This window comes from Citrus sinensis, chromosome 3 (assembly GCF_022201045.2).
Source record: "Citrus sinensis cultivar Valencia sweet orange chromosome 3, DVS_A1.0, whole genome shotgun sequence".
Classification (NCBI taxonomy): domain Eukaryota; kingdom Viridiplantae; phylum Streptophyta; class Magnoliopsida; order Sapindales; family Rutaceae; genus Citrus; species Citrus sinensis.
Window position 1 is genome coordinate 9,783,272 of NC_068558.1, and position 15,383 is coordinate 9,798,654.

Sequence of the window (15,383 nt, forward strand, 5' to 3'; positions counted from 1 at the left end):
AGTTTTAGGGGCCGTAAACCCTTACTCACATTTTGACTAATGTCTACGATTTCTCGAACGCAAGAAAATTGAAGTGGGCAAGGTGTAATTGTGGCTGAAGTAGCACTGCCGTGTGGAAATTTTGAAGTGGCTTACAGTGACTTGCAGCTTGTTGTGGTAGTATTGAATGAAGTAGAAGGGACGCGTTAACAAAATTTAAGGTTAGTGTAATTTGAATTTGAGGTTTGTGATGACATTTGTTGTTGATAAAATAGCTAGTGGAAAATGACATTTCATACAGATGATGGCAAAATTTGGGAGTATAAGGCAAAATTTGGCCAAAACTCCTGCTGCTGCTCATGACTTCTTACGACTAGCGTCAAACAGTGATAAAGATTCAATAAGTAAGCCTTTTTTTTTTTTCGGGTCAACTTAGAGTCAAACTAGCAATGGATATCAATTGAGTTTACAAGTTATCGAGGCTGCCATTGGCACAATTTCAGTTTAAACAGTTAATGTTTAAATAAGGAATTGAACATGTTTTAAACTTGGCCAGTATGTTTATCTTATCCCAACCCAACGTACATATGTGCACTATTTAGTAACTGCATACAAAAAAATCACTGCAATTTAGGATATTTTCTTCATTTCTCTATTTCTTGTACTTATTTTTATGCTATTTAAGTGCATATCACAATTGTAATTCACACAATTTTCTCCATCATAAGCCTTCCACAAGCGATTAAGCAATTCTTGTTTCATGTTACCTTTTCCTTCTAGTGTTTGTCTTTGGTATCCCTATTGATATGGGCTATGCATGCATACTGAAACTTTAAGCTATAACAGTCCCATTTGCATTGTAATTATGACATGGATTTTTCATAGTTGACAATGCTTACTTTTCTTGGGGTTGGGTACCTCGGAGGAGCTATATTTTTTTCCTTCGGTGCAACAGCATGATGTAGATAATAAGTATTTGACAATAAAATAACTAAATATTTTTACTTTTACGAGAAATCTCTTCGGGATATGATAATACGTTCCACTGGATAGATGCTTATGAAATGATTATTTGTAGTTCCTCCACTGCGAATATTTCATTCAACCTATGCTTATCTATATTCACCTCCGCAATCCAATTTGTTAGATAAACTTGCAGGACCTCTTGCTTGGACTGATATGAGTAAGTTAGTTAGACTGACATTCATAATTGAATTCTCACTTAACTCTTTTTCTTTACTCAAATTGCAGGCCTGTAGTGGTCACTCTCGGGGAACATGTCTTTTTCAAACCTACCATATACTGTGTCCTCCAAAATTGTCCATCTTATTCTTCTTGCTTGCTTAGAGATGAAGCTTATTCGTTTGTTCAATTATAATCACCACCATCAAAGGAACTCCACCAACCAGCAAATTTATACACATTTTATGTGCTCCGTATATTCAATTATTGCAAAATATGATCTACTAAACTGTGTTTTGCTAACCATTCATAATTATTCCTGACATGTTACAATATTGTGGAAGTATCACAATTATGTATTTCCAACTTATATTGTCTATTTCTTATGTCGACATTCCTCTTGATACTTGGAGTTGCAACATCTTTTTGATATTATATATTTTTTTGTAGTATATTCAACCTGCCTACTTCATTTTTCATTTCCATTTATGTTTGTGCCACCATTTAATTTACCTCATGTATGTTCACTTCTAATTGAAACGCAGTTCAACTATGCTATTAAATTGATGGCTCACACTGACCCTATTGTTTTCATTCCAACAATGGTTATTCTTTAATCAACAAACCTCTTTCATAGAAGTTGGGCATTTGGCCGTTTGCATCTTAACCAACCACCCAATTTCGTTCATATTTGTTATTTGAAGCCCTGCCTTGGTGATAGCCATATAAGAGCAGATGCATAGGTGTTCTAGCTTCCATCTTCCATAGCTCCTGTTTCTCGAATTGATTTTCCCCATTCTACTCCATTCTATATTTGCTCCATCTTCTTTTGGATTTCCATTTGTCATTCTAATCTTAGCTACAGATCAGTCAAATTATTTAATAATCAAATATCTAGATGTCTTCAAATTGGACGCAGATTTCATACAGTCTAGTCAACCATTGTTCCCATTAAAAATTTCCTCATTCTCTTCACTCCACAATTTGTTGTCTTCTCGTTCTACATCATTGTTTTCTTAATTACATTTTTTTGCCCATTTTTTTTCTCTCTTTCCTCTTTCTTTTTATAATACGTGCTGTGCTATTATTTTAACCTCATCTTTGCATTATTACCATATGCATGCATACACTACAAATAATGCCACTTATACAAGTTCTATTCTTTCTATATTATTCGATTATTAATAACAAGTGCCAATCCGAATTGCCGCTTTACGTGTATCTAAACCACCTGCGCTATGGCTTTCATTATTTCTATGCTTTCAACCTCTTCAACAATCCATCCACTTCATCATTGCAAGATTTTTTTTTGTTGCTCTAATTTCTTCCAATCTACGGGATTTATTGACTCCAACTATGTTATGAACACTACTAATCAACATCATGTCCAAAAAAAAAAAAAACTAAACAAAGCTTTTCATTATTTGTTCATTATTATTTTAATTAACATAAGTTAATCTCACCATATTTTTCATTGCTACAATAAAACCCATTATATGCCTCTTGCAACAGATAACATGTTTGTGATAGGTCCCAGTCAGAGACAGCCAATGATCACGCGTAACACAAGTGATATTTTTCTGCTTATGGCGAGAAAGGACCAAATAATTATTGTTTAGAATTCTCAATACTTTTATTCATATTCTGGAGCTTATTTATAATAACAAGACTTTGGTTTCCATCCTCCAATTACGGCTAAATAAACGAGTATAACAACTTAGCTAAGAATTCGAAACCGAAAGATAATCGAAAACAACTTCCGTGTCTTATCTTCCCTCCTTACTCGCTGCACAATCGTTGATAAGCGTATTCCTAGATCACGGCTCCAGCCCCAGCACGTATCTTCACGATCTCAGCACATGCATGTTTCATGCATGGCTTGCATGGGACTCATGCCTTCACATACCAAACTTAGGATTTGGCTTTGGCATTCTTCTAGATCTTCGTGGCTCATGCATTCTTCGTGGCTCATGCATGTGCTGTCTATCATTGCCCCACCCTCGAAGAATACCCTTGTCCTCAAGGGTCAGATTGGGAAACTGTTGGTGCAACATTGTGGTGTCCTCCCATGTTGCTTCTTCAGCCGGATTTTTTTCCAACGGACTAGATTATCCTCAATCACTTTACCTCCTCTCTTCACCCAACGTGTGTCAAGGATAGCTTCAGGGTCCATGATCACCGAGCCTTCATCATCCACAGGTGGTAAATCGACGCTGTTGCTAAGGAAATCGCCCACGGCTTTCTTAAGCAAAGAGACGTGAAACACCGGGTGAATTCGAGCATTCTCTGGTAATTGTAGTTCGTAGGCAACGGCTCCAACTTTGCGAAGAACTAAATACGGCCCAAAGTACCTGCAAACTAATTTCTGATGTGCCCTTCTGAACACTGAAGTCTGCCGATAGGGCTGCAACTTTAATAACACCATATCTCCCTGTGTGAACTCAACGTCGCGGCGACCCTTGTCAGCTGTTTGCTTCATCCTGTTAGTTGTTGTGGCTAAGTTTTTCTTTAATTGTAAGAGCAGTTCATCACGCGAATGTAAGGCTTGATCAACCTCATGCACCGGCGAGGAACCAAGTTGATACATGGGCACGGCTGGACGTGATCTTCCATACAAAGCTTGGAATGGAGTCATTCCGGTGGAGACGTGGAATGTGGTGTTGTACCAAAATTCTGCCCACGGTAAAAAAGAGTGCCACTTTCGCGGCCACTGGTGAATAAAACATCTCAAGTACTGTTCCAAGCATCGATTAATTACCTCCGTTTGGCCGTCGGTTTGTGGGTGGTACGCCGAGCTCATTTTGAGTTTGGTGCCTGATAAATTAAAGAACTCTTGCCAAAATTTGCTGATGAATATAGGGTCACGATCGCTGATGATTGACTTGGGCATACCGTGCAGCTTCACTACTCCTTCACTTTCTTCTCGAATTGGCTGCAGTGAACCAATGGTTTCGTTGGTGCCGTGGCTAGTGGTGTCTTTGGATGCATTGAAAGTTTCTGCTAATTTGCTGATGGTGTCTTCTAATCGCTGAAGCTTGTCATTGATCCCAATCTCCATGCGTTCCATTCGGCTCTCCATGCTTTTCAGGTCAGCTTCAATTCGCTCAATACGTTCTTTGTTGGTCATCATTGTTAACCCGCTCTGATACCAATTGATAGGTCCCAGTCAGAGACAGCCAATGATCACGCGTAACACAAGTGATATTTTTCTGCTTATGGCGAGAAAGGACCAAATAATTATTGTTTAGAATTCTCAATACTTTTATTCATATTCTGGAGCTTATTTATAATAACAAGACTTTGGTTTCCATCCTACAATTACGGCTAAATAAACGAGTATAACAACTTAGCTAAGAATTCGAAACCGAAAGATAATCGAAAACAACTTCCGTGTCTTATCTTCCCTCCTTACTCGCTGCACAATCATTGATAAGCGTATTCCTAGATCACGGCTCCAACCCTAGCACGTATCTTCACGATCTCAGCACATGCATGTTTCATGCATGGCTTGCATGGGACTCATGCCTTCACGTACCAAACTTAGGATTTGGCTTTGGCATTCTTCCAGATCTTCGTGGCTCATGCATTCTTCGTGGCTCATGCATGTGCTGTCTATCAGTTTGACACGTACATTTTTTTTTTGTCCCTCACATATTACTTGCCTCTACATATAATTGTTCCATCGAACTATTTTATTGTTATATACACCAACATTTTCTTGTTTCCTTGGACAAATAATTGCAACATTAATAGTTCATGTCTAATGACCAGCACTCCTGGTTTCCTTCAACTGCCATGTGGCCACTTCACACTCATACGATCTTGCTTCTTTTCATCCAATAGCCACTTCAATTTATGACAAAATAAGGGGGTACGGTGCCCAAAGGGCACGGTAGACAGAGCTAATAAGATGAGGTAATTTGCTAAAATTAATATCACCGGACGAAAGGGACCAAAAAGCCATTCTTCATATACCTCAGCTCCAAGAATATAAGTGGTTCGTTCTATACGCAATTCATTTAAGTCTTTGGGTAGCACCACTAGATTTTCAACAAGGTGGAAGGGTTTTATAAAGCATCTTTCTTTTTTTTTTTTTAATCACCCACCTGTGATACTATAAGAATTTTTATTCAAATTAACTTTTAACATTTCAAAATTATTTTGAGCTTCCTGAAAGCAATTCCCAACAAGGTACTTTTTTTTTTACAATTAAACTCATGATTTATTAACTTCAGAACAAAAAATTACATAACATAATTTTATTAGACGAGCTTATGCATGACGAGGTGCATCTAATCTATCTAAGAATCTTTAATCTTAATCTTATGAAGCGTATAAATAATTACATCATTCATATTATTGATCCAATCAAATTATTTAATGGAACGTTGCCATGTGTGAAAATGAGACACTTTTAATATTGTGCCACCTAAATTCTTCTTGAAAAATATTATTTGTAAATGATATTTACACACTAAAATTTTACATAACTAGTAGAATGAAGACACTTATATACAAAGATAAAATTAATAAAATGAATGAATTTATTTTGTAGTAAAATATTTCTATCTTGGTATTAATATGAAATATTATATGTAATGTAATGTTCAAATAGCATCATTTATTTTTATTTTATTTTCATTTTGTATTGAATCATCTTTCTTCTCTTTTAGAACGCTACCAATAAATAAATTCAGCAACCATTTCTAGGTGACCTCAATCACAACGCTTGAAAGTTAAAAAACAAAGCATGCACCAACAGTAGCACTATAATTAATTTCACTCTAAAATTTTCCTACCAACAAAAAATGAGACATCAATTGCAACCTCTTCTCCCCTAACTAATCTCAATTATTCTCCTCATCTTCACCGCTATTTTCACTTCCAAAACACATGCAAAATTCACAATTGAGCCATGCAACTCTTCAGATTCTTGCACCTCCCTTCTCTTTTATCTCTTACCTTACACCTCAAAACTTTCAAAAATTGTCTATTGTTTCCAAGTCAACATTTAAGAAATTTTAGATACTAACTCCATAAGCCCGATGTCACCATCACTTGGTAACCAAATACTTGGAACCAAATCATTAGTCAAAGTACCCATTTCATGCCCCTGCATTGATGGCATTAAACGGTCCGAATCAACCACCAACAATGTCTGGCCGGCTGACACCATTGATTCCATATTGAACGAATTTGGTGGGCTTGTTAGTGCTGAACAGATAAATAGTACTAACGGTATTAGTGCCACCGTGTTGTTGATTTTACTTCAATTGCTATGGTATCAATGTGCAAGTGTATATAACAAGTAATAAAATGATGAGTATTCAAGATCTTCTCTACAGAGATTGATGTTATTGGATTTGCTACAGCAATTCTGATAGTGCAGTTTATATTAAATTAAAATAAAATAATTAAAGAAATTAATAAACTAACTAAATTAAAAATGCAATAAAGGAAATCTTAAATCAAACACGAAAATGCAATCAATAAGAAATGAGTAGTTGATTGATTAAACTCACTTAATGATTTTGACTATTTTTCTAATGTTTGGCTCGGTTTCTACAACATCTGTTACAGCACTGGGTAGAATCCTTATGTATAATCAGCTGTCGCATGTTGGATATCTTATATTTATATGTAACCTAATAGTGATTAGTTGTTATACTAACATAAGCTATAACATTACACGCTTAGGTTCTAATTACCCTACAAGGTGAATCTCTATGTCTAGTTCATCACTAATTTTAGATTAAGTATGACTCTTTTGGAATCAAGTTAAATTCAAACTAAGAAACTCAATCTAAAACCAAGTATTGTTCTGATATGTTCCACTAAGATAGATCCTTTTGTGGCTCTTTTTTAACTAGTATCATTAAATGGGTGATCAGCTGAAATAATGAATAAAAATAAGTATTATCAAAACAAAATGTTATAACAAACATGCAGCAATACATATATTCAGTTAATAAACCATCAAGATTGTTTATCACTCAACCAGAACTAAATTTGGTTCATGGTTTGCAAAAGAAAAATAAAGAACAAAGTTTCAGCCATCAAACACATCTTCATAAATAAATAAATAACAAAAAAAGAACAAGAAGGACTGATTTTCAATGGATCTCTGCGTTTTCTCCTCTTGTGTAGCCCTCAATCTCTCTCTTGAATTCTATTTTTCTAATTTATTTGTGGTTTTTCTCCTTGGGTAACGGCTCTCTTTTTTCCTTATGATGTGTGCTCCTTTTTAGTTAAAAATTAAGGTAAACGGAAGCTTAGGGCACAAATCTTCCATATTAAGAAACTGCAGATCGCAATATTTTAAGTATCTCGGGCAAAATTTTCTCTATTGTTGTTCCGGGATTGCTACAGCAACTACACTATTCTAGATTTGTATCAATTCTTCTGTAGCCAAGTTCTTTTCCATATTTTGTAAGCCTATTGCAACTACATTCTTTCCTTAAAATTTGAGCTTTCCAATCACCTACAATTATGCACACAATCTAAGGATTCTACCCTTAATCTTTCTCTTGAATTCTATTTTTCTAATTTATTTGTGATTTTTCTCCTTGGATGACGGCTCTTTTTTTTTCTTATGATGTGTGCTCCTTTTATAGTTGAAAATTAAGGTAAACGGAAGCTTAGGGCACGAATCTTCCAGATTAGGAAACTGCAGATCGCAATATTCTAAGTATCTCGGGCAAAATTTTCTCTGTTGTTGTTCTGGGATTGCTATAACAACTACACTATTCCAGATTTGTTTCAATTCTTTTGTAGCCAAGTTCTTTTCCATATTTTGTAAGCCTATTGCAACTACATTCTTTCCTTAAAATTTGAGTTTCCAATCACCTACAATTATGTACACAATCTAAGCATACAAAATTATTCTAAAATAATGTAATTTATTAAAAATAAACTGAAATGGTTATTCATGCAAAATAAAACTAAAATGCAATAAAAACATATCATTTACTCTCTAACTAATAATGATTTAAGTCCAAAAGTAACATGATAACTCTCATTTCATAGAGTTATCACACCCCGTTAACGATTGGGCAAAGCTTGATGATTATGTTATCATGCACATGCTTTAACAATGGTAACAATGGTGTGACATCGGTTTATAAGTCGAAATTTTGGGTAATGATGGCGGAATTGGTGGCCACTAACGGGCTTAGCCAATCGGTGGTTGATCCCATAGATATTTTGGCAATTCCAATTCTAGGTTAGTAGGCCATTATTAAGACATTGCATTTTATAGTATGCTTTCTTTTAATATTTAGAAGCAGATTGGCCTCCTTTTATCTAAGTACTCTGGATTACGTCATTACAGCATGTGTGTGTGTGTGCTCAAAATTTCATCGTATAATTGAATTAAAATATAAAATATAACAACAGAAATGAGAAGCTTTCTTCACATGATCTTGTGATTCTTGTCCTTATTGTACCACAAATTTAAACTTCAATGAGACATTGTAGCGTGTTAATTGACATAAAAGTAGTAAGCAGGCTCAATTCCCATGGTGTTTTAAATTAAACTCAAGCTACTTATAGGCAATATGTGATACAACCAAACAAATTTTATGTGTTCTCATCTCAGTGCATCCAAAAATCTCTTCTATTATTATGTGTTTGGTTGTCACTAACAAATGTTTATAGTCCTTTGATATTGATGTCCACTTTTTTTTTCCACCCACATAATTGAATTTATAAAAGGTCATGGTCATACTTATAGTGCTACTCTAACATCCACACCGATCTATCATTTACAAATTTTAGTATAAACCATAAAATTATAATGCGATATAAAGGTATATTTGGGAATAAGATTGTAGTAGCTTTTATTATATTGAAAAGTGACTTGAAGTTCTCATAATGTTTTGTCATGTATATCTAATCAATAAATAAAATTGATAACATACTTCAATTAATAGATACAATATTTTTATGCATGTAGCATGTTCATCAGTGTTAAGATTGCTCATTGTGGAGAATACGCAGAGACTAAGCAAAAACAGAACAAGCTGAAGCAGTTGAATCAAGCTAATATTAACAAGTCAGCTAAGGTGGTTAATAAGAATGACAACTTAGCTGATAGCTCAGCATTAGCTGTTGAAGTTATATTGGTCATACAATATATATGTGCAACAAATTGTAATTAGCTCAATGATTAGTGATTAGAGTTGTGTGTGTGTGTGTGTGTAAATAAGTAATGTTGTATTGATTCAGTCAGTTAATGAAGATTTTGAAATTTGATAAAATCATTTTTCTCTGAAATTTATGTTTCTAGCCAAATAAATTTGTTCTCAATTTCTTTCATAGTTCAAAGCCAACAGTGGCTAGCTCCAGTACAACAAATATAGATAAATGAATCATCAACTCAAATCAAACGTCACAAACTTCATTTACCTTTATTTCAAATATGAAACTCGATTGATCTAATTTTTTACTTTGGCGTAAACAAGTTCTAACCTTAATCAAAGGAAATCATCTTGAATGTTTTATCTCAGAAGCTCAAGCTATTCTAGATTAGTATATTTATGCTTCAAGAACTGATAGATCTGTTGAAAAGGTTGAGAATCTAGCTTACATCAATTAGTGAGCACAAGATCAAACTCTCCTTAACTGGTTACTGTCCACCATTGGTGAAGGTATTCTCAGCTCAGTTCAGCTCTTAGCCATGATACCTCTTTTAATGTGTGGAAATCCATTGAAAAGAAATTTGGAGCTCAATTTGAAGCTAAAGTAATGCAGTTGAGATATGAACTAGATGTTTTGAGAAAAGAATCAATGTCTGTTGAGGAGTATTGTGCAAAAAATGAAATTATTTGCTAACAAACTTGCTTGTGTTGGTGATAATATTACTGAAAAAGAGCTATTGATGAGAATTCTAAATGGCTTAAGACCTGGCTATCTAGACCTGACTTTAATCATCATAGCTAATAAAATGGGATATGATGATGCATATACATTATTGTTAACTCATGAAGCAAGATTAGAACAAAATCAAAATCCTCAGGCTGTGTTCAATGTTAATTGTAGTATGTTTAATGCTAATTACTCACACATGAGAGGCAATCTTAGAAGAAGTTCTCATTTTCATAAACAGTATGGTCAATTTGGAGGCAGAGGTTATAACATTGGAAGAGACATATCATTTGCTTTTCATCCTAAAGGTTTTCCTACTGGTAGTAGTAATTTTAATGAAATTGGAAGAGGTGGTAACCTGGGTGTATGTGGCAAATGACAAACTATCCAATCCTATAGACTACCACATGTGAAAAACATGTTTCCTTCCACTGGACCTCAAACTACATACTCTGTTGAATACGATGAAACAGTTTCTATTTATCAAATATGTTATAAGTAAGGTCACACTGCTAATGCTTGCTGATATAGATATGATGATGCATATTTTCCTTCACGTAAACATTTTGGTAGAGGTAAAATGATAGGATCTAAAGCAACATATATGGCTAATCTTGGGTCGCTTTCTGATTACAAGCCTACATTTAAAGATAATTATGGGACTATTTACTCCATTTATCCCCCTCATTCACCTATGCATTACTCCTCTGTCTCTACATGTCCATCAGAAACATTCATTATGCCAAAAGCTTATGTTGTAAATCTTAAAGGTCTAACTTATGAAGGGTGGTATCTCGACAGTGATGCCATACATCACCTGACAAATAACATGGTCAATATGCATATTAGAGAAGAGTTTAAAGGCTCAAATTAGCTCATCATTGGCAATGGACAAGGTTTGCCCATTACTCATATTGGTGATGCCTGTTTTAGCTATAGAGGTTCTAATTCTACACATAAATAGCATTCAAAGACTTTCTATTAATTTCTTCTATTACCAAGAATTTGTTGAGCATATCCCAATTAACTAATGATAATAACTTGTCCATTGAATTTGTTGGTAATGTTTGCTATATGAATGATATTTTGAAGAGACAAGTGCTTCTACAAGGACTTGCGATAACTCTATGAAATAAGAGTTATCATGATACTTTTAGACTTAAATTAATGATACTTAAAAAGTAAATGATGTGCTTTTATTTCATTTTAGTTATATTTTGCATGAACATCTATTTTAGTTTATTCTTAATAAATTGAGTTGTTTTATAATAATTTGTGCTTAAATTATATGCATAATTGTAGATGACCGAAAGCTCAAGTTTTAAGAAAGGAATGCTGCTGCAACAGACTTGTAGAGACAATGAAATAACTTAGTTACAGAGGAATTGAAACAAGTTTGGAACAGTACAGATGTTGTAACTGTTGCTATATCAATCCTAGAGTAATGACAAACTAGATTTCGTGTGCAACAACTAAAAGATTGTAATCTAAAGTTTCCAACAATAGAGAATACGCGCCACACACTTTCAGTTGCTCTAATTTTGAGTTATAAAAAGAGCACGCATGAAAAGAAAAAGGGAGAGCCGTCACTCTCGGAAAAATCGCAAAGAAAAGCAAAAGAAAAATAGAAAATAAAAGGGATTTAAGTGCTGCAACAGAGGAATTACTATGAACAAGAAGGAGAAATCGCAAGATTAAGCGGACTTCAACTCTTTATCTTATTTTCTCGTTTTCTATTTATTTATAGAGATCTATTTGATGGCTGAAATAATTTTATTTACTATTCTATCACAAATCATGATTTGAATTTTATTGTAGTTGAGTAATAAATGATCTTAATGGATGTTTGACTGACATATATGCATTGATCTATGTTTGTTATAACATTTTGTCTTAATTGTATTTATTTCAATTTCCTATTTTGGCTAACCACCCATTTAATTGATACTAGCTAACAAAGAGCCTAAAAAATGTTTGAATTAGTGGATTAAATTAAGATAATACTTGATTTTAGATTGGATTTTCCGAGTTGAGTAAATCTCAATTTGAATAAGGTCATATTTGATCTAAAATTCGTGATGAACTAGACATAGAGATTCACCTTGTAGGGTAAATGGAACCTAGAACATTTAATGTTATATTTAATGTTGGCATAACAATTGTTCACTATTAGATTACATTAAATATAAGATATCCAATAGGCGACAGCTGAGGATGCATGACGGATTCTGCCCAGTGCCGTAATAGATGTTGTAGCAACGGTACTATAATTGAAAAAATAATCAATACCATTAAGTGAGTTTATTCACTCAAATACTCTATTCTCATTAGTTACATCTTTGTAGTTGACATGAGAATTTTCTTTATTGCATTTTTATTTTAATTAGTCTATTAGTTTCGTAAATTGTCATATTTTAATTTAGAACAAAAATGCGTTGATTAGATTACTATAGCAAATCTAATAACATCAATCCTTATGGAGGTGATCTGAATACTCATCAGTATATTACTTGTTGTGTACACTTGCACATTGACACCCATAGCATTAGAAATTGCACACTAAATTGCTGAAAAAGGATTATATAAGCTGCTTTTAAAGTCTTCTCAGTTCTCTTCTTCATCTCTCTTGGGTCATACTGCTTCTAATAAACATTTGTCAATGCTTTCTATATGCCATCTCAATTGTCATGTTCTAAATGTTGTTCACAATAATGGTTTTGTTATCAAACTGTTGTTTATTATTGTGTTGAACTACTTAATGAAATTACTTTTCTTCATAGATGTTTTGGTCATCTTCACACTAAGATTTTAATACATTTGGTTAAGCATGTTTCTTTTGTTAAACTCTTAAGTCATTCAGTTAAGCACATCAATCATCATGTATATGAAGCCTGCGAAATAAGCAAGATTCATAGGCTTCATTTTCCTATCACATATATAAAAACTCAAGTTCTGGAACTCATTTATATTGATCTGTGGGATCTTGCACTTACGCCTTTTAAGGTTGGTTATGCCTATTATATTAGCTTTGTTATTGATTTCAATAGATACAATTGGATCTACCCTTTAAAACTAAAATCACAGGCCTTCAAATCTTCAAATTATTTGAATTGCAGGTTGAAATCAATTCAATATAACCATTAAAATGTTGCAATCTGACTAGGAGGGAGAATATAGACCATATATTAATTTCTTAAATCAAAATGGGATCATCTTTAATTATTCTTGTCTTTATACACATCATCATAATAAATTAGTTGAAAGGAAGCATAAGCACATTGTTGAGTTAGGTCTCACATTGCTAGCTCAAACTATAATATGCTTAAATCCTTTAATTGTACATCTTGTCCCTACTTAAGAGATTATAACAAGCATAAGTTTGACTATCACTCTAGTAAATGCATTTTTATTCACTATAGTCCTTCTCACAAATGTTATAAATGTCTACATCCTTCAGGGTAAGTTTATACAGTCAGGCATCTTATTTTTTATGAATGTTTATTTCTTATTCTGCTTTGGGAAAAGGATTGATAGACCCCAACGTTTAAATAAAGAGACAAAAACCCCCCTAACATTTTGAAAAAGACATTTACACCCTCATTTATTAACGGAAACCATTTCTTTTAACAGAAATTATAATTTTAACATGTAATTACTGTTATATCCTTCTAGCAATATAAAATAATTATTGATTGTCCATTTTATCCACATATTATTAATCAAATTACAAATATATCTTTATTGTCAAATTCCTCTATTTAAATTGTCAAATTTTCTCTTCAAAACAAATAAATTTAATCATTGCTCAAGAATAAAAATAAATAAATTTACATTTTTATCAAATTTTTTCTTCAAACTAAATAAATTTAATCATTACTCAACAATAAAAATAAATAACACTAGTTATTAATGGCATAAAAATAATAATTCTCCACATGTCAACCATTTCAACTTTTATGATCAACAAAAAAAAAAGCTGGTTACAACAATAATCACCAAATCTTAATAGTACTAAATTTTGTATCAAATTAATACTAGTAAACATTACAACAATAACCATATTATTTTTTTTAAAAAAAATATGTTCACAAATTTGTATGACAACTTTGACTACTGGCATGTGAGCTTCCTCTCATAACCAGTGGCAGTCTTCGATTGCGAGCAGTTCCAACCACTTCCGGCGGCGCGCACGATGCACGAGCAATAGACAAAAGATAAAATCTTCAATGGCCCTCCGTGGCTCAACCTGTTTTTTTCCAATTGCAGACAAAACAATAAATGAATTATATTTCCTAGAATATAACATCTTCTTCACATGCACCTGAAACATTCTCAAACACATCATGCTTCTCCAAATGTCCACCATCATCAAAGACATCAGCTTCCACAATCAATTAAATAAATAGCCAAAACAAAACCCTTAAAAACCCCAACAAAGCCAAATTTATGGTGCTCTCTGTAGTTATCCCTCCATCTCCATTCATGGTGCTCTTTGTCATTGTCTCCAGTTCATGAACACTACCATTATTTTCAAGTCACTAACCGTATGCAAACAAAAGATAAAGTCTTTGATCGCGAGCAATTCCAGCTGGTGCGCACAACGCACGAGCATCAACACCAGCTTTCTACGGCACGAGCAGTTCCAGCAACTTCCGGCAAATAGTATGTGTGTGTGTAAGGCTTTGTCAAGATCTGAAAGTGTGTTTAAGGGTTTGTGTGTTAAATGAGTGTGTGTGTGTTTTGTTCGTTTGTGTGCGTGTGCTTTGTTCGTGTGTGTGTGTGTTTGTGGGTTTTTTTGTCAATTCATTTATTATTAACATGCAATTACAATATTAACCTTTTGATAATTTAACGAAATAGTTTCCGTTAATGAATGATGGTGTAAATGTCTTTTTAAAACGTTAGGGAGGTTTTTTATCCATTTGTTTAAACGTTGGGGGTTTATCAGTCCGTTTCCATTCTGCTTTTATGTCTAAAGAACCTAATCATTGTTCAAGTCAGTTGGTTGCTCCTCAGCAAGTGCATCATTTCTCAACATTATCTATACCCTTACATTCCAATAATAATATCTCTAATAATCCTGATTTGGTAAGCTCAACCATCTCATCACTCAGATGATCCTGATCAAGCCAACACTTCTCACCCATCAACATAAATAACTATACCATACATTGAAATATATATTCATCAATTGCCACAAACAAATATACCATCCACTGAATCATCTCCTCAATTACAACCATCATCTAATGAACTTATTTCCCATACACATATTTCTTCAAACATACAACTTAATACTCATTCCATGGTTACCAAAAGTAAAACTAGTATATTCAAACCTAAACTATACACTACAA